At 37.3% G+C, this 21,806-nt stretch overlaps 1 pseudogene; it reads left to right on the plus strand.

The window, feature by feature from the left end:
• The window catches only part of LOC149180435 (putative L-gulonolactone oxidase 4), a 45,083-nt pseudogene extending 31,106 nt beyond the window's left edge, over window positions 1-13,977 (plus strand).
• Window positions 13,978-21,806: the final 7,829 nt, after the last annotated feature.

Below are 21,806 nucleotides of genomic sequence, written 5' to 3' on the forward strand. Positions count from 1 at the left end.
AAACAGTTGTATATCTTGTGGTATATGTAGATGATATTTTGATGACAGGGAACAATGAAGCTACATTGCATCCATAAATAAGGAATTGGGGAAAAGTTTTGAAATGACTGATTTGGGCTATGTTCATTACTATCATGGCATTGAAGTAACTCAACATCCGAAGTCCATATTTCTTTCTCAAAAGAAATACATTGGAGATCTGTTGAATAGGTTTGGCATGACAGAATGCAATCCTCTTACTACTCCAATGGAACAAAACTTAAAGCTCACATCTATTGAAGGAAAAGAATTTGAGGATGCAACAAAGTATAGATAGCTTGTAGGAAGTCTCAACTACCTAACTACTACCAGACCAGACATTTCATTTGTTGTTGTAATCCTCTCCAGTCTTATGCAAAAGCCTTGTGAGGGACATTGGTTTGCTGCAAAAAGAGTTCTAAGGTACTTGAAGGGAACTCAAGACTTTGGAATCAAGTATACACATGTGGACGACTTCAGCTTGATTGGATACTTTGATTCAGACTTCGATGGAGACAAAGAAACTGGGGTATCTAATTTAGGATATGCTATGAGTCTTGGATCAGGAGCCGTCTCCTGGAGATCACGGAAACAATTAGTTCCAACAGATTCCACAACAGAAGAAGAATACGTGGCAGTAGTTGAAGCAACAAAAGAAATTGTGTGGCTCAGGAAAATTCTTAAAGATTTGCAAGTAAAACAAGTACAACCAACTCCACTCATGATTGACAATACCTCTGTAATAAATTTGGCCAAGAACCCAAAGTTCCATGATCGAACGAAGCACATCAATACTAAATATCATCTGATTTGACATCATGTTGAGGCCAAAACGATCCATCTCCGTCATTGTTCCACTAATGAGCAAATTGTAGACATCTTCACCAAAGCGCTTGGAAGAGAAAAGCTTGAACGATTCAGAATGATTCTTGGACTCACCAACATCCCTTCAGATTAAGGGAGGGAATGTTGACACCTAATCCTCATGATTGGGTGAATATAATGTAAATAGATAAATAAATAATATGAACAGTCATCGGGAGATGAAGTGAACAATCTCTCCCTCATGTATATAATGAAGACCCACCTGAAGGAATAAAGAGGAATCAATTTTTGGTTGAGGAGTTACTACTTGGTCTGACATTTACTAACCAGAAAGTTACTGCAACCTCACAGGGACACCTAATCACCCAGATATCATACAACACCCTTAGTAATCTTTCCCTCAGCTAGAAATTTATTTTTTCCTGACTTCACAGCCCAGCCACACGCATGCAGGCTAGTGCATGTGGCTAGAAGGCTCCATCTGAATGCATAAGGAACCTTCCATCTGGTTATAGCCAAAATTTCTTAGTTAAGAGACTGCAGCCAGGAACTTAGTTCCATATTTTTAGGGCTAGCTATAGGCCAACTACATAGAACTTTCCAAAATCCACTCAATCATCTATAGAAGTATTCATTCACTGTTGACTCAATTCCTAGTCAAACTCATCAAATACATAATAATGATTTACACAACACTTTGTGGAAAAGGTACCTTTAACTCATAAATTCTTATTTTCATTAGATGTTCATCAAGAAGGTTTTTTGCCCTCTTTTAATAGCTGCAACAACACATATTAAATTATACATTTATATAAGATAACCATAAACCTATCGAACCATGGAATGGATCAATAACAAGAACACATCATATAATGAGAAATATAGCATACATGTAACCACCATTTAACCAGAATAGAACCATGAAAAACCAATCATTAAATCATAAATAAAATCTAAACTTGTGCTCATTAATCTCAATAAGAATCAACACATAATAAAATATGCAAATACCAACCAAGTCAGGGACTTCTATGAACCACCCAACCATAGATTAGGCTAAACCAAATATTTCTTTCATCCAATCACCTTTGTACCATAATCCAAGCATGAATGGGGTATCTCATGGGATAAACCAATGTAATCAAATAGAGACTCCATAGGTTAAACCACCTACCCTCAAGCCATCGTGATCTCACCTAAACTGGTCAATAGATCACTAAACTAGCACAAGCTTGGATGCCTTAGAATTTTTTCACCATACCCAGAGGAATTTTCCTGTCTCTGCCCACCTTTCAAGGGCTTCTTAGGGAAAACGATCTCCAACCCCAACCCTTGGGATTTTCCTGACCACTTCAACCCAGTTCCAAAATATTCCAGCAACCCAAATCTCAACCAAAATAAATCCCAAAACACCTTGGATATCTAGGAAATGGCAAGGAAATCTAAACACATTGTCAATTCAACAATCCCATGCCAATGACAGAAAAATAATCATGTAAACCAAATGCGTACGCCATGCATTCAAACCCCAATAAGTAAATCACATATGAAACTTATTACCTACGAAATCCTCCTGTTGTTGCTACTCTCCCAACCTTCTCCTTGTGCTCCCTTACTTTCCTTTGTTTTATTGCTTGTATCTAGGTGCTCTTTCTCTCCAAGTCCAAGTGAGTGTTAGAATGTTCAACAATATAAGTGTGTAAGATTGTAATAATGACTAAGAGTGACATAGAGAGTCATAGAATGTTCTCTCTTTTCCTTTATTTTCCTTCAATTTCCCTTACATTGATATTCTTGTCTCTTTGTCTTCCTCTTCTCCTATTTTCCTTTATTTATTGAATTAATTGCCTTTTAGTTCCTTTTGCCTCTTTCCAATGCCAATTCCAATTTATATAGTCAATAATGAACCACAAGAGATGCCCACTATAATGTTTTTTCCCTCCATTCAGCCTGGAATATGTGTACCTTGACCTTGGCCTTATTTTTTCCTTTATAAGCCCATTTATTACATGGAAACTTAAGTTGGGGTTGTTATAGTTTCAACTATAGTTAGAAACAATTTTAGGAAAACTCTTGTCTCTCATGTCGTTTAACTTATTTTACATATGATACCTAGTCATAGTGATGTTTTCAATGAGGGAAAGGCTAGCTTCAATGAGAATGACAAGATAAGGTATACTCCCTTTGATCTCGAGATTTTAGGTTATAAATTGATTTTGGATATATTTTATCTTCCTCCAAAAAACTTTGGATATGTTGCAGCCCTGAAACACATATCCATATAAAATAACAAAGGTAATGAGAGTCTCAAAGATGATATTTTTTATTTATTTATTATTATTATTATCTCATATTCAAAGATTTGTTGTCTTATAATTGTTCTCACACCTATAATAAGCTTTTCATCCTCCATTTATCCTTTTCTCAATGCTATAAGTTCATTTGAGTTTGTGATTGATATTGATATTGATTCCAAGATGTTTTTATGAATGAACCTCCTCCAAGTTGTTGTTGCCATATATGAAAGTATTATATCTGAGATCTTTCTAGATTTAATCATCATGATTTTTTTGTCAGTGTTACCAATCATACCCATCTTGGAACAAAAATATTAGAGGATTCTTAATTTTTTTCCAAGGTTGTAATGAATCCTCGTTGGAAGAACAATATTGTTAGCATAAAGGAGAAGAATTGTGACTATACTAGTGAGCCCGAGGCCAACAAAACCTATAGCTTCCAAACACTCTTCCAGCTTATCAATGGAAATCCTTGCTTTACTTTGACATTGCGGTTAATTTCTTCTAATATACCCTCAATATTGCTGAAATTTGAAATAACATCGCATACAACCTTTTCAGAAAAACCCTTAGCTTGAGAGGAATCATTATCTCTTCCAACTACTTCTATAGGGTTGTCCTAAGAAAGGTGTCAATTTTTTTCTAAAGTTAATGAAACAACAAAAGAGATGAATTTTATTATTATGATACTCTTTTTTAATGATCTAAAGAGTAGCAAGGTGATCCATAATTAAATGATATCTCCCATTTCCAATGTGGCCTTTAGCTCTTTTATCATGTATTTCTAGCAATAGGCAAAGTTTATTTTCTAAAATAATTTGATATAGTTGGGTTAAAATGTGGCTAATCATAATGGTATTATAACTTGGGGGAATGATTTTATCCCCACTTTTAAAGATAGGAACAATGGGGCTCTGCATCCAATGCTTAGAAAGCCTTGCTTTACTACCAAATTGAATAGCTTGTGTGCATGATAGATAATAACAATAGGCCCTCCTATTTTAAATTTTTCATATTATCCTTCAATGTCATTATCTTTCCAAATTATGAGCTTCTTAACCCCGAACTCAATGTATTCTAGAGAAAAAATTGCATCCTCTATAATTCTTATAACAACCTTTCCCAAGGCATATAACAACCTCAAAATTATAATATCCCTATAAATAATTTAAGAAGGAAATTTTCAGTATCTAAGAGAGTTTGAGGGGATGTTCCCTCATCTATTTCTACATTATTGGTTAATAGTTCAGGTTATGGAGTTTTTATGATCTTTTATTCCTTTATTGTTTGTTAGGGTACTCTCTCCTTAGATGTGCATGTCCATAGTTCCAACATGGAGATGAATTTCTTTTCTCTCCAATCTTATGAGGTTTCTTCCTGGTCTCATCAACATGACATTCTTCTATATCTCCATAAGTTGATGCATGTTGGAAAAACCCTTGCATGCATGACAGGTTCTATAGTAGAATTGTGTTCAACCTTGCTTTTTATGCTTGTTTTCTGATGGGCCTTTCATTATCTCCTTTGCAACTCTTCAACTCATCTTTCAAGATTTTGAAGGTTTATGTTCTATTAGAGGAAATTTTCCCTTATTTCTCATTGTGGACTTGGTCCATGTTGTATTGTACCATACTATTGTCCATCCTTTTATTCCTTGCCATAATTGGGTCCTCTTATATTTTGTTACACACACCTAGTTGCTAATTATATTAAGCACAATTATATTAACTTTTGACCTTATTATGCCAACATTAAGCATACCGATTTGAAGCATGTTGATCTGATGTTGTTCACACATCTAAAATCCATGTTTGTCACTTATTCCCAAAATTAAAAAGTTCATATCAGTGTGTGCATAACCATATCACCACTAGGTTTGAAATAAACATTTTACCAAGATTGGCAGCCATGATCTGCAAGTTTAAAGGTTAACATATATGTATGTATTTATAGTTGATAACTTATTAAAATAAAAAACTTTACTCATGTGTGCAAGCCTATTTAGGTCTGGTGTTGAACATTAGCTTCTTATGGTGTATTTCTGGACCTCTAGGTCCAACATTTGAACCAATGCTTTGATACCAATCTGTAACGCTCCCTCCCATCCCATTATACTTTCTTGGGTTGTGGGAGGTGGTACATTATAATTAAGATTACCTCCATGGTCTGTAACGAAGACGGGGTTATAAAAATCATCATTCTCCAAAGCTTTTGGAATTAATCTCTAAGATCATCATCGAGTTTAGCTTATCGAGATCTTTTTAGCGATATAAATTTTATGTTAATCTGAATCTTAAATTTGAATGTTATGCCCATTTGAAGTTCTCCCAATTATATGATGCCACCTCAACAAGATAGTCCCATGTGGCATAACAAGTGTGACCCACATTGACCTGCCATGTCACCTTTGATAGTCTCGTCTTTCTCCGCTGGCACCTACTTAGCACCCACATAGACTTTAGGTTAAGGGTTGCACGAGGCCGACCCCCACCATGCTTTATGCATTATTTACCTTGTATCTAATTTTGGAGGTAATTCAGGGTGCATGTACAAGCCATAATGTTACACCTCTCGGACCATTGGATCTCTGAATATTTGAATCTTCTCCTTCTCTGAGGCAGATTATTGAACCCAAGAGGCATCCACATAGCTACACCATCGTTTGTGGCATCCACCACCTTGCCTATTTTTTGCGGGGCGCCTAGTGCTTCATTACTTTACTTTGTTAAATATATATCAGAGGAAATCGAGAGTGCATACAAGGATGCACCCTTGACACACCCATGGATCCCCTAGATACCCACCAATATAGACTTTTGGCTCCGCATGCATCCAATACCACAACATGTGTGCCAAGTTTCAACACCTAGATCACCCAGATCCCATTCTAGATTACTTGTGCAATGAAGCAAATGTCTGGCTCTGCCCATTTAGGCCCCTCATGAGACATCACTCATACCTTGATTTACTATGAAGAACTAGACCAATCAAAGTCTAGTGCACTTAGAATGTGCACATGTTGATTAATAGGATAGCTAGATCATCGAATACATCCGCTAGTCCTAAATGCATCTTCCCTTGCTCCCATATTTGAATACATCTATCATCAAAGTTTTAAAGAGATATTCAACATAGATACTTGGTGCATCCAAGATCCATCCGACCTCGCATACAAGTGCCATCTTCTACCAAGTAAACCATTGAATCGTTAAGGAGTTAGATGGGAAGAATAAAATGAAGTGGCTTGGGCTTCGGGTTTAAACACAACACAAGCAAGCTCCCCTCCTTAGACCTTTGAATCATTGCCCACTCTTCGAACTCAGCCATATTTTACATTTTTACATAATTTCTCATAAATAAATATATAAAATGGCACTTACATGGAGGTAGCAAAAATAGTTATTACAATCCTTGCCCCTTAGTAGCCAATTAATTTTTCCACTTCATATATCAATTTGCAGTTTTTCTAAAAACATAATTTGTAATTTGAGTAATAGAAACTAATTTGCCTTACAACACTTATTTTAATATTGTAAATAAATATCAGTATTAAAATTAATATTTATGTAAAAAAGTTATTAAAATCTTTAAAGTATTAAAATTAATGTTTATTTAAAAAATATATTAAAATCTTTAAAAAATTATTAAATTTTATTAGACATTAAAGATTATGTCCAACTAATAAATTCTTATTTTAGGATATGGGCGAGATATTATCTTAACAAATTGCTAATTTGTTAAGATATTACATCTATCTTAGATCTGAACTTTATTTATTGGATACAAAGATAACTTTATTACAATTTATTACAATATTTATTACAGTATAACACGTAGTCATAGTACAGAATTCCTGCACTGTGGTGTTTAACCGTAAGTGTTTGTTGTAATAGTGTGATGAAAGTTTATCAACTTCGCCTCCCCGACCTGTCATGGTGGAAGCTCTTGTTTCGTCTTAACTCTGTCATTGATGCCCTGCCCTGCCAGTAAATTAATCAGAATCATTCCAGTAAACAGAGGTGATGGCGTGTCCTATACAAAGTCCCGTCTCTCGAATCGCCTTGTGGGTGTTCATCCACATTGTGGTTTCTTAAGGGAGACGAGGTGTGGATGGGTTTAGCATTTCCCCTCCTATTAGTGTACATGCACTTAGACTAGCTGTGTTGGTGTACATGCACCTAGATTAGCTCCAGTTAACTTATTGCTTGCATGTGGCACATGTACACATTAACATAAGATAAAGCACACTTAGCTTTAGTTAGCTTTAGTTATTGCATGTAAAACTAAGCTTAACTTAGTTGCTTTTATATATTTATTCTAAAACTAATATTGTAGAATCAATTTCATTCTTTTCTCAGTTCTTGCTCGCTTCCTTCCTTCTCTTGCAAGCTTGTTTATTGTTTTGCAGATCTACATCTGTGTATCTCAAAAATCTTACATGGTATCAAAGCACAGGGATTTGTAATCAGTGCACAAGCAATTTTATTTGCAGGTTCAGAAGATTGAAGCAACAACAAAGAATGGAGTCTAAATTGGAGTTTCCACAATCGGCAATTCTCACTCCATATAATTATTTCGAATGGAAGCCAAAGATTCAACTTCATCTCAGAAGTAGAGGCTTATTTCGAATAACCATGGAAACAGAAGTTGAACCAACATCGGCAATGGAGAAAACAAGATATTTCAATAGCATGGATGAGGCCTTCGGCATCCTATGTTTATCTATTTCTCCGTAACTGCTATTTCATGTTGAATCATGTTCAACTCCAAATGAAGTATGGAAAATTTTGGAATCATTGTTTGGAAAACAGGATGAAATGCAAGGTCACATTCTCGAAAATGAGTTAAACTCATTAGATCCGAGAAACTTTGAGAACATTCAAGATTTTTTTACAAGGTATAAAGCCTTGTTGGTTCAGCTGAAAGGATGCGGGATCGACAAATCCAAGCAAGAAAATCAGTTGATTCTTTCTATTTTATCAAAACTTTGTCCAGAGTATGCAGTATTCGTCTCTACATTCCACACAGTCAGATCTGCAACTGGTGCAGCTTGGAAGATGCCCTCACTGGATTCTTTTATTCAGTCTTTGGTGCATGAGCAAGATAAGCTCATCAAAATGGGCACACTTAAAAATTCCAAAGCGCATGCACTTACTGTGCATGCAAGAGGAAAGGCAAATTCCAAAGACCATTAGAAAGGAAAAGGGAAGAAGGATCCTGATCCAAGAAAGGGAGGACATCCCAAACCCCCTGATGGATCATCTGGCTCAAAGGAAAGGAAAGGAACGAAAGGGCAATCAATGTGCAATTATTTCCACTGTGGTTTTCATCCTGAATCTGCATGCATGAAGAAGACTATAGATCTTACGGCGCAGACACTCCAGCAACACAATCTTGGAGACCACATTCCTGAGAATGCTAAGAAGAAGTCTGGAGAAAAAGCACCAGATCCAAGAGGTAACGGGCATGCTTTGATTGCTCTTCATTCTGCACCACAAGAATGGATCATCGATTCAGGAGCTTCACATCATATGGCTTCTTCAAAGGAATCCTTTTCTTCTCTACATGCATACTCAGGTCCTCCCATTCTCATGGGGGATAATTCTGCAGTTGCAGCAACTGGACAAGGAAGAGTGCAATTCGAAGATGGAAGTTTTGAAAATGTCTTGCATATTCCAAGGCTTTCTGTGAATATTCTCTCAGTGTATCAGATGACACACACAGGCAGCGGAAGGAAAGTGGAATTTACCCCAGATTCCGTGAGCATTTATGACATGCAAACCAATTTGAAGATTGCATCTCGCAAGGTAAATGATCAATCTCGTCTGTATACATTTTCTGATTTTGTTCCTCAATCAGATTCTATTTTGCTACTTACGCATGCAAATGAAGAAAGTAGGATTTGGCACGAGAGATTTGGGCACTTGAATTTCAGATATATGCAACAGCTTAGTAAGCAAGGGATGGTCAAAGGATTGCCAACCATTGAATTTTCAGATGGTGTTTGTAATGGATGTGCTCTTGGAAAGCATCCACAAGAAAAATTCGAGAAGGGGCATGCATGGAGAGCCTCTTCACCTTTGGAACTTGTACACAGTGATCTCATGGGTCCATTTCCGGTGCTTTCAATGAGCAAAGCAAGATATGTGTTGTCATTTATAGATGATTACACGAGATTCACTTGGGTTTACTTCTTGAAACTCAAGTCTGAAGTTTTTCAACATCTAAAGATTTTCAAAGCGCATGCAGAAAATCAGTCTGGAAAATGCATCAAAATACTCCACACAGATAATGGGACAGAATATGTCAACAAAGATATCAAGAATCTTTGTGATGAAGCAGGCATACAGTTGCAGCATACAGTTCCTTACACTCCACAGCAAAATGGCGTGGCTGAAAGGAAAAATCGATCTTTGAAAGAGATGGCTAATTGCATGTTGCATGCAAGATCTCTTCCGTCGAAATTGTGGGCCGAAGCTATTAATTGTGCCTCATACATCCAGAACAGATCTCCTCATAAATCTATTACTGGAAAAACACCTTTTGAGGCTTGGACTGGCATGCAACCTGAAGTTAGTCATTTCCACATTTTTGGATCTCGAGCATGGGCCCGCATTCCTCCAGAGAAGAGAAAGGCTTTGGAGCCTCAAAGAAAAGCATGCATGTTTGTTAGATATTCTGATGAAGTCAAAGGGTACAGATTGCTTGATATCCCCACTGAAGAGCTCTTTATTGAAAGGAGTGTAAAGTCTGACGAAGATATTTCGCATGCACCAGTAGATGAACTTGTTACCAAATTTTCATCACCACTCATTGATGAGTATGCAGATGAAACTTCATAGCAGCATTCTGATGAAGATGAGTCTTTTCCTGTGACCCCTGTTAGACCACCAGTTGTTGAGCATCGAGATCATACTTCTGCATGTAGTTCGGAAGATTCTCGACCACCTTTGACACAAAAATGGCGCAGCATGAGTGATATCCTTGATGATCCTGCCTCTATCCCTCTGTTTGAGGAAGATCCGCAAGCACTCTTAGCTATGGAGCCATCCATGCCCATGCATGCTTATATGATGCATGGATATGATCCACAAACTTATGCAGAAGCAAATGGGCATCCTGAATGGGAAGCCGCCATGGATGAGGAATATAACTCTCTCATTGAGAACCAGACTTGGGATTTGGTTCCGCTACCTTCAAATCGCAAACTTGTGAGATGCAAGTGGGTTTACCAGACCAAGAAAGCATCAAATGGCCAAGTTAGTCGATATAAGGCACGATTGGTAGCAAAAGGTTTTCAGAAAGTACATGGTGTTGACTATGATGAGACTTTTGCTCCAGTGGCAAAAATGGATTCCATTCGGCTAGCTCTCTCCATTGCAGTAGCAAGAGGATGGGAGGTGCATCATATGGATGTGAAGAATGCCTTTCTTCATGGTGATCTCAAGGAGGAAATCTACATGGAGCAGCCACCGGGATAAATGTAGAATTCATCTCTGGTATGCAAACTAAAGAAGTCTCTCTATGGCCTCAAGCAGGCACCTAGAGCATGGTATGCAAAGATGTACGCTGCAAATCTGATTCCAATGTTTATTTTCTGAAGAAAATTGACTCCTTGTTGATCATAGTACTCTACGTAGATGATCTTTTGATAACGGGTAGTTCAGCTTCTGTCATTACTAACATTAAAACTGCATTGCATAAGCGGTTTTCTATGACAGACATGGGCTTGCTAAATTTCTTCCTTGGACTAGAGATCCATCAGCGTGATTCTGGCATTACCATTTCTCAACCAAAATATGTCAGAGATCTTTTGGCACGATTTCACATGAGTGACTGCAAGCCAGCAGCCACACCTTTCTTATCAGAGATAAAGCTTGAGAATGGAAAAGACACACCATTGGTTGATTGCACATTGTATCGCCAGCTTGTGGGAAGTCTTCTTTATCTCACTCACTCCCGTCTTGATCTCTCCTATGATGTCGGAACAGTTTCCAAATACATGCAGGAGCCACATGAGTTACACTGGAATGCTGCAAAGCGCATCCTTCGATATGTCCAGGGGACAATCACCTATGGGATTCATTATGCAGCCAATTTTTCTTTGAATCTCATCGGGTTCACAGATTCAGACTGGGCTGGTGACACCATTGATCACAATTCTACTTCCGGTTATGTACTTAGTTTTGGATCCGGCCCAATTTGTTGGTCAAGTAAGAAGCAAGCTGCCATTGCTTTATCATCAGCAGAGGCTGAGTATAGAGGAGCAGTCAATGCCACTATTCAGGCAATTTGGCTACAACATTTCCTATCTGAGATTGGGATTAGTGTCCATCATCCAACTGTCATCTGGTGCGATAATCAAAGTACGCTAAAGTTTTGCAGAGATCCAGTGCAGCGGCAGCGTACCAAACACATCGAGATCCACATGCACTTCATTAGAGAACTCATTCATGATGGGATCATCGATCTTCAGCACTGTCCTAGTTCCGAGCAGATTGCTGACATCTTCACTAAGACTTTCACTGAGCAGAAGTTTTGATTCCTGCGAGATCGTCTCGGGGTGAAGGACACGACTGCCTAACAGTTGTCTTTTCTCTACTTTTGCATTATATTTTGAGGGGGGGTTTTCTTCCCACTGGGTTTTCCCTCTTTCCTCCTTTTTATGCATTGTATATGGGTACCTAAAATGGCCGTGTTGCCGAGACTCATTCATTTTGCATCACACTCACCTATGTTATGCTTAAGGGGGGGTGTTGGTGTACATGCACTTAGACTAGCTGTGTTGGTGTACATGCACCTAGATTAGCTCCAGTTAACTTATTGCTTGCATGTGGCACATGTACACATTAACATAAGATAAAGCACTCTTACCTTTAGTTAGCTTTAGTTATGGCATGTACAACTAAGCTTAACTTAGTTGCTTTTATGTATTTATTCTAAAACTAAAATTGTAGAATCAATTTCATTCTTTTCTCAATTCTTGCTCGCTTCCTTCCTTCTCTTGCAAGCTTGTTTATTGTTTTGTAGATCTAGATCTGTGTATCTCAAAAATCTTACACCTCCCACAGTGGTATGCTCATTTGGACACTGCGACATCTTCAACAACCAAGGCTTCTGGGAAGATCGGGCCCCTTGCAGAGTGGCCAATGCTGTCTTTCCCACCACGGAGGCAGATCTAGTGGCCGTCGTCGCCGAAGCTGTGAAAAGAAAGCAAAAGATTAAAGTGGTCAGTGGCCTCGCCCACAGTCACGAAAGACTCGCCTGCGCAGGGGAGCGGGGACTCATCATTAGCACCAAAGATTACGCGGCCACCCCACGCCTTAACGGACTGCCAAGACAATCACAGTGGAGGCGGGTGTTGTTATGCGAGATCTGCTAGACGCGGCCACTAATGCGGGTTTGACATTGCCCACCTCCACCTCATGGGAGGGAGTGTCGGCAGCCAGGTCTGTGAGCACAGGTGCCCATGGCAGCGGCCTTGTAGGCAAGGGTTCCGCCATCAATGAATATGTGGTGGCCATACGCTTGGTCATCCCTACGCCGACGTCTGAGGGGTATTCGAAGGTCATTGAATTGACGGAGAAGGATGAAGATCTCAAGGCCGCCAGATTCGCCCTTGGAACTATGGGGTCCATCTCCAAGATTACCTTCGCTCTGCAGCCTATGTTCAAGCATTCCGTTTGGTTGAGTTTGGAGGATGACGTTGGATTAGAGGATCATCTCGAGGGCTTCCTCAGGAAATATGAATTTGCAAATATTTACTGGTATATAGCCCATGGGAAGGCTCTCATGGGAAAAATTGTTAGAGCTCCCATAGATATGCCTAGCGACAGGACCAGCCGGGTGGCTGGCCAGCCCTCCACGGTCTTCAATGTTGAGAACAGTGCTGCACAATGTGAGTAGTGAAGAGTCGTTACATCTTTTGTTTAAATCTTTTAAATTTGTAGAATTCTTAGGTTGTTTGTTTGGGAATGCAGCTGAAGCCATTCAAGCCACGGAGGATGCAGAGAAGCTGTGTAACAAGTCGGGAATATCCATGATCAACCGTGTGAATGGGACGTTTCTGAACGACGAGACATATTTTACGGGGTATCCCATTGTGGGATTCAACCATTGAATGGTCACCGCTGGCGGATGCGAAGACTACCATCAGAAGCATGACAAAAACCAATCGAGCTGCACGCCTACCAAAATCATAAACAAGAACGAGTCCATTTGTTTGTGGGATCGCCGAGCACGGGGCGATTTGAGATACGATATGGAAATTAGAGTTCTGCTGTTGCGAGCTCGAGAGGCCATTGTGGACTTGAAGAGATTCAGAGCTCTGGATCCCAAGCCTCTGTGCACACAGGATGAATCAGGAATCATTATCCGAAAGATCAAGAAATCGGAGGGAGCTTATTTGGGCTATGCCGAGGACATTGTAATGTTTGAGATAGGTTACTATCGGTCTCGGCAAGCCTATGTTCCGACATGGAACATGGACGTTTATCAGGAGATAGAATAGCTGTTAATAGAAAAGCACCGTGGGAGTCTGCACTGGGGGAAGTTTGGGGGTCACTTGTTCCAAGGACTGGCGGAGAAGAGTATTGTCAATTTGACGCAGTTTTTGAAGGTGAAGAAGAGGTTCGATCCAGAAAGCCACTTCTCTAACGAATAGACCGATGGGCTTCTTGGTATCGGGTGCGGAAACGTGGAGGTACTGAAGGCAGGGTGCGCGTTGGAAAAACTATGCAAGTGTAGAGAGGATATCCACTGCGCTCCAAAGGCGGGCTACTTCTGCAAACCGGGCAGAATATGGACGAACGCTCACGTTTGCAAAAAAGGGAAATAAGTCATCCCACGACCTGAGATGAGAGAGGAAATGAAGGGAAAAGGGAAATAAGTCATCCAACCACTTATAGCGAGGTGCGGCACCACTGAACACTTTCTTTTCACCAATACTAATGTTCATGGACTACGCCTAATTCACTTTTCCTTACTTAGTTTGTGTTTCGCAGCCAAGTAATATTATGTTTATCCTTTATACTAATGAAAACCCATACTCATTCATTATCCACAGCAATTATAAAAGAGAACAACAATTGCATAGTATAAAGGGAGGGGCAACTCCCTGAACAATGAGTTTGCCCGATAATATATTAAGAATATCAATTCACAAGTATGTCTTGGCAAGACCAAGTCTCATACTTAACCAATTTTACAATCAGAGGCAAACCTGCCTTTTACAACTTTGTGTACACCTTGCACAGTGGGAGGGTGCTCACCCGAGACACCAAGACCCCCTCCTCAAGCCTTACACAAATCTGCACCTTAATCGACCTCCGAGCACACCTTGCCCAACCTTCGCCTTCCACAAAGTGCGTGCCAATTCTACGCACAAGATCACCCTTAAGCGCATGAGTTATACGCTCATCCTTGCCTCTAAAGCACACTCTTAACTCTGCACCTTTTCTGCGAAGTCCTTGATCGAAAGTTGTTGTTGCAAATGTGCTCCAACGCAACACATATATACACTCCATGGCATGTGGGTGGGCTGCCCAGTCGACCGCCCCACAATGCCATACACACCCCTTTTGGACGCCATGTTAAGTTGGTCTCACCCTTTATTGTATGTCGGCCATACTCCATCGCATAGCGCTCCAATCATGGGTATAATCCAACGCCTGTCGCATTTGTCACTTGTCGCAAGTTCGTTTGTTTCGTCGCACTCAACTCGCAGAATTGTCGCATTGTCGTGTGCGTTCACCCACGCACGCCCACCGTGTGCGTTCACCCGCGCGCCCGTCGTGTGGCTCACCCGCGCGCCCGTCGTGTGGCTCACCCGCGTGCCCTCCCGCGCGCCCGCCGTGTGCGCTCACCCGCGCGCCCGCCGTGTGCGCTCACCCGCGCCGGTCGAGTCATCAACTCGAGGACCTTACACTATCGATCCGGTAAACGCCAAGCAGGATGATAATAAGCGTTATTATCATCCAGTTTTTCAACCTGTTATTCCAGTGTTTGGGTTTTTTCCACGTGTCATTTCAGTGTTTGGTTCTATCTGGAAATTTGCCTTATAATTTGTGTTTGGTGGCAATATAAGAATTCGTTTTTTAGTTTGATATAATAAAAATATTTTGGACTTGTGTTTGAGAAGCTTTATGATCTTAATGACAAAGTTGATGTTGATTGATTGCAAATTAAATTATAATTTACATATAAATATAAACAACTTAGTAGTTCAAATACAAGTTTAACAACATAAAATGAGATATACAAAGCAAAGCAGACATGATAATAGCTACAAAAGCTCATATGTAGGCTATGTAAATTTTGAAAGCCGATATGTAAGCATGCATATTTTGGAATTATTGAACAAAAGTTTCATCAAAATATATATTTTGAAAGCTGATATGTAAGCATACATATTTTGGAATTATTGAACAAAAGTCTCCTTATGTTATTGTAGTGTCAAATATTGATATAAATAGGGTAAGATAATCAAACTTTGAGGTTTTTTTTTTAGCGTTATTGAATGATAGCATGAATAGATAAAAAATAAATGTTCAATTTATAAACATATAAATGAAGGAGGGAAAAAATGAATTGAAGTTCCTACAAGAGACCGTTGAACATGCACTACTTCCCCAAAGAAAACATTAAAAGGGCACTTCTAGCTATAGTTTTCAGATACTAGAAGAAGAAAGACAAGTGGAAAAAATTACTCACAATTAGAATTATACTTGTGATAGTGAATTAGTCTACCAGAGAGACACCTTATGTGGTCAAAAGGTTTTGATATATAGCTCAAAGCCACCATGGAAACGCTTATCTTAAATTCAATTCCGATGTTTCTAATATGGGAAGTGATAGGAAAATGTTTTGATCCAGTGATTTTGTTATTTCTTTCCATGGATACAAGGCCATGGAAAGAGTTATGAGAATGAATTGCAGGTATTTTTCAAATATTAGAAATTTCAATAAGCTTATCATCATTTTTGAAATGATGATAATTTTAGTTTACAATATTTTTGGGTTTTATTAGCATATTCACATTTGATAAAATAGCAAGACAAACCCTGGAAATTCTTTAATCTTTTAGTTTTGGTTAATTTGAAAACTTTATCTTCTCATTTTTGTTAATTTGACAATTCCATATTCTAATTTTTCTTAATTCAGGGTTACAAATTTGTTATGCCAATGTTTTGCTAGTGTAAAAGCTAAATTAATTCTCTCTAAATGTTGTTGATTGCTACCAAAGTATTAGAAACTGAAAGATGAATTTTAGCATTTTCAAAAGATGTCAGTGTTAGTTGATGATCGTTCTAGTTGTCATCAACTTATCTGAGTCTGATAACAACAAGAAGAAAGCAATTATGATAGTTGAATAAAAAATTGGTCATAAAATGAACTAAATTATAACTTATAACTGTAAATAGATTTTTTTTTACAAGATCATGAGTCAATATCGTGGCTTATCATTACTATATGCCAAAATACTATAACCCATTTCATATGACACTTGTTCATATGACATCAGAGTGCACATTCAACTCATCTTATGTTTAATGTGGACACTCCACCCTACGTGAAGAATAAAACAATCTTATGAAAATTTGTGAAATAAGTGCTATGAAGTAGATATATAGAAAAAAATAAAGAAAATTAACCATTAAAAATTATAAAGTACATGAAATATTAGAAATTTCAGTGCATACAAAATTTATATCTTAAAAAAGAACTTTTAATTTATCTCCTATAATTATAACCTTTAATATCAAAGTTTAATGTTTTTATAAATAAATTAAAAATTATATTTAAAAATAAGATAATAATTTTACAATTTTTTTTTTTAAATTTAAAGGGAAGAAAAAAATTAATATATTTTATGAAAATGTTAGTAATTTTAATTTAGCAAATTAAAATTCTAATATTAAAAATTTTAATTTGATTTATTTAAAAAAGTTAACTAATAAAATAAAATAAAATAAAATGGTTTTGATAATTTCTAAAATATCGTAATTTAAAATTTCATAAGTTTTATGACAAAAAGTTTCTATAATTCCTCATATGTTATAATTTAAAATTTTATAAGTTTTATGACAAAAGGTTTTGACAATTCCTAAATTATCATAATTGTAGTCTAAGTTATAGAGACAAAAAGGAGTTTTTCAGGGTGTTAAATTTATTTATGCCTCACTATCTTGCTTGAAATTGTATAGCCAGTGAAAACAACTATTTTGTCTATAAGTTAGACTACTCCATCACAATTTCTTAATAAATTGAATAAAAAAACACTTTATTGAAAAATATCATATGTATATATATATATATATATATATATATATATATATAGTCACCATTATTATATTTATTAAAATATTTATTATGATTAAAAAATTAGTCTTTTAATTCATCAATATTATTATGATGATTTGGAAATCCCTTAAATTAAAAAAAAAACTTAAAAAATTAAACTAAATTAATAAAATTCTTATATTTTTAAATATAAATAATATTTTAATAAAATTTTATATTTTTAAATATATAAATAATATTTTAATAAAATTCTTATATTTTTAAATATATAAATAATATTCTATAAGGTACAATTGGTTTATTTCCATTTGAGGCATGTGCATAAGGCTTCTCCTTATAAATTTAAATTCTTACACTGATGTTTTTCCTTGTAAATTTAAATTTGTAAACTGATGCTTTTCAGAACATGTCATAAAACATTACTAATAAAACAGAAAATCTTAAATTCTTTTGAATAATATAAGCGGTAAGATATTTTATCATTAAAAAAAATATTCTATAAGGTACAATTGGTTTATTTCCATTTGAGGTATGTGCATAAGGCTTCTCCTTATAAATTTAAATTCTTACACTGATGTTTTTCCTTGTAAATTTAAATTTGTAAACTGATGCTTTTCAGAACATGTCATAAAACATTACTAATAAAATAGAAAATCTTAAATTCTTTTGAATAATATAAGCGGTAAGATATTTTATCATTAAAAAAAAATAGTTAATGATCATGACGGTCGCTTTTCCAAAATGGCATAGACTAAAAATAAGATAGACCTGTTAAAGAATAAAATAAAATATTCATAATGAGCTTGCCATTGAACAATTTAGAAAAAGATTTGGACCACATTCTTTATATCATTGTGTCAACATATGCAATCATCTTTTACTTGATTGGGTCAATAGATGTCAATATTTAAATCTGTAAACTAATGTTGTTCAGAAGATACGATAAAACATTACTAATAAAATAAAAAAAACTTAATTTCTTTTAAATAATATAAGCGGTAAGATATTTTATTATTAAAGAAAACAATTAATGTTCATGACGGTATCTTTGTAGAAAAACTTGTAGACTCACATGCTCATGTAATATTACTAAAACAAGAGACAAGAATCTACTTCTACTCTTTACAACAGAAGCCCATAAACATCGAGCAAACAATAATCGATAGAGGAAGAGAATTGAAGGAACATAACACAATAAATATCCAAGGAAAGCCACACCTCAAAACCCCACTATTTGTTTTGTATTAATCAGGAAAATCAAGATGAAATTACAATGCTTGTTCTCTCAAGAAGAATCCCAACACTCAACAAATTCAATCTCCAACTCATAAGAAATCTCAAGGCCAAATCTTAGCCAATTCACAAGCTCTCCAAGTCTCTATTCTAGTGTGTAATTCCAATGGAGAATAGCTTGTATTTCAAGGGAAATAAATCCTCTAAAAATAGCGCAATCTGTCAAGGATCAGTTTCTGATTTCATGCACTATCAATGCAACTCAGAAAAATCTAAAACAAACAGTACACTGTCCTTGCACTCTAGTCTCAACTGGGTCTTTCTCAGAATCGACATGCATGAGTTTCTAATGGTGGAATCTTCAGTTAACTATAGTAGCACTAATTAGGTCACTAGTGCTCCAACTGACTCTTTACTGACTATTAGTTCCTGAAACTGATTGGAACTAATTTAACTGGACTCAACTCAATAAACTAAGTTAACTAATTACAACTCATTCATAACTCATCCTTAATTCCTATAAGTTAGGGAGAACATATACATGTCTTCTAAAAGACTTCCAATTCGAATTTCCTAAATTAATTAATTTAATTAAAATTAATTAATTATTTTCAAATTGCTATGAGAAAAAATTCTATTTTAATTCATGGTTTAATTCAAGGACAAATTAAACTGAAATTTCTTGTTGTCATTTCTCAACATTCCCTCTCAACAAGAAAGGAATTATCCACTACCTCGATCTTGTCTCTGTGAAACTTGAATTTACATCTTGGCAATGCCTTTGTCAAGATGTTAGCACCTTGATCCTCCGTGGGAATGTAATCTAACAAGATGGTCTGCCTCAATACACAATATATGAGATGATGATACCAGATATCTATATGCTTGAATCAATCATGAAAAACTTGATTTTCAGATATTTTGATACAACTCTGATTATCACAATAAATCACTGTCGGACCCATCTACTGACGAAACAAACCAACCAAGATCTTCCTCATCCAGATAGCCTCACATGCTGCTTGACTTGTAGCCATGTACTCTGCCTCTGCTGAACTGAGTGAAACCAATCTCTGTTTCCTGTTGTACCAAGAAACTGCAGCTGACCTAATACTAAATATCCCTCCTGATGTGCTCTTCCTATTAGATAGACTCCCTACCCAATATGCATCGGTGAAGCCTTGAAGCTTCATTCCTTTTGTCTATCTGTACCATAATCGAAACTAAGTAGTTCCTCTGAGGTATCTCAATACATGCTTTGCTGCCTTCCAATACATCTTGGTAGGCCTAACCATCGCTTGACTAATTTGGTTAACTACATAACACATATCTGGTTGTGTGTTCACCAAATACATGAGTGAACCCACAAGTTGCCTGTAAACAGTAGCTTCCACTACTTCTCCTGAAGTAACATCCTCCTTCCTCTAATTACCAACTAGAGGAGTCTCCATGGGTTTACTTCTCTCCATGCAAAATCTCTTGAGCATCTCATTGGAATACTTGCCTTGAGAAACAAACAACTCCCCATCTCCCTGCCATACCTCCATGCTAAGAAAGTAATGCATAAGCCCCATGTCCTTCATCTCAAATTCTCTTGCAAGATCCCCCTTGCAAGATTTGATGAGCTTCTCATCACATGTCAGTATAAGCTCATCTACATAAAGTACAATGATCAACAACTTACCTTCCACCACTATGTGATATAGGTTCGCATTTTCTTCACACTTCGTGAAGCCCAACCCAGTGAAGTAGTTATCTATCCTCGTGTACCAAGCATGGGATGCTTGCTTAAACCCATACAATTCTCTCTTGAGTCGACACACATGTGACTCACGGTCCAAGGTTTCAAAACATTTGGGTTGATTATGTACACCTCTTCCTCAATCATGCCATTGAGGAAGGCAGTCTTCACATCCATATGATGGATACTCCAACTCATCTGTGTAGATAGTTCCAAAATAGATCTGATAGATGAGTACCTTGCAACAGGAGAAAAGGTCGCATCATAATCAATCCCCTCTACCTGTCAAAAGCCACGGGCCACAAATATGGCCTTGTGCTTCCCAAAACTACCATTTGCATCTTGATTTACCTTGTAAAGACAATGGGAGCTCACAACTAACTTGTCCTCTGATCTTAAGACCACATCCCAAACACTATTTTGAAATATGCAGTCATACTCCTCCACCATTGCATCAACCCAAACCGACTGCTGCACTGCTTCATGAATGGAAGATGGCTTTGTCACAACACATGTACCCATAAGTTCCATGTATCTAGTGTACCTCTCTAGTGACCTCCTTTGTCTTCACTGAGAAGAGGGTGCTCCCACATTCTCTGGTGTATCATCCAACAATCTATCAGCCTCTCTAGTGCGCTTTCTTCCCTCTCTAGAAGACTCTGCCTGAGTGGATGTCTCCACTCTCAGAACCTCTACATGTGGTTACTCCACATCAATCTGAGGCTCCTCAACCTTAGGAACTAAAAGTTCCTCCTCTACATGTAGCTCAAGCTCTCTCTCAAGGGATATTCTCATGGCCTTCTCCTCATCAAACTTGACATTTCTACAAACCACTGTCATTTGACTGGTTTTCATGTACACCCGATAGTTGTGGGGAGTATGAGTGTACCCCACAAAGATCCCCAACTCTGTTGTTGGCTCAATCTTCTTTTGTGCATCTTTTCTCACATGGAAATAAACCGATGACCCAAAAATCTTGAAATGACCAACACCTAGCCTCTTACCGAAATAAGCTTCCCCTGGTGTTTTACTCTCAAGTATCTGATGTGGGCTATATTTCTGAACATAAACTGTTGTGTTGCATGCCTCAGCCCACAAGTGTAGTGGTAGGCCCTGATCATGCAAAATCGCCCTTACTACGCCTACTATGCTCCTATTATTTCTCTCGACAACCCCATTCTGTTAATGGTTATGAGGTGTCGTCAACTCTCGTTTAATCCCTTCCACTGCACATAAGTTATTAAACTCATTTGAGACATATTCTCTATCGTTATCACTCTGTAGAGCTTTAACCTTCTTGCCCAACTCTTTCTCGACCAATGCTTTGAATTCACAAAACTTTGTGAATGTCCGATCCTTTCTCTGCATGAAAAATATCCAGCGTTTATGAG

This window comes from Pinus tabuliformis, chromosome 3_2 (assembly GCF_031772625.1).
Source record: "Pinus tabuliformis cultivar Carrire ecotype Pingquan chromosome 3_2, CPIR1, whole genome shotgun sequence".
In the NCBI taxonomy this organism is placed as follows: Eukaryota; Viridiplantae; Streptophyta; class Pinopsida; order Pinales; family Pinaceae; genus Pinus; species Pinus tabuliformis.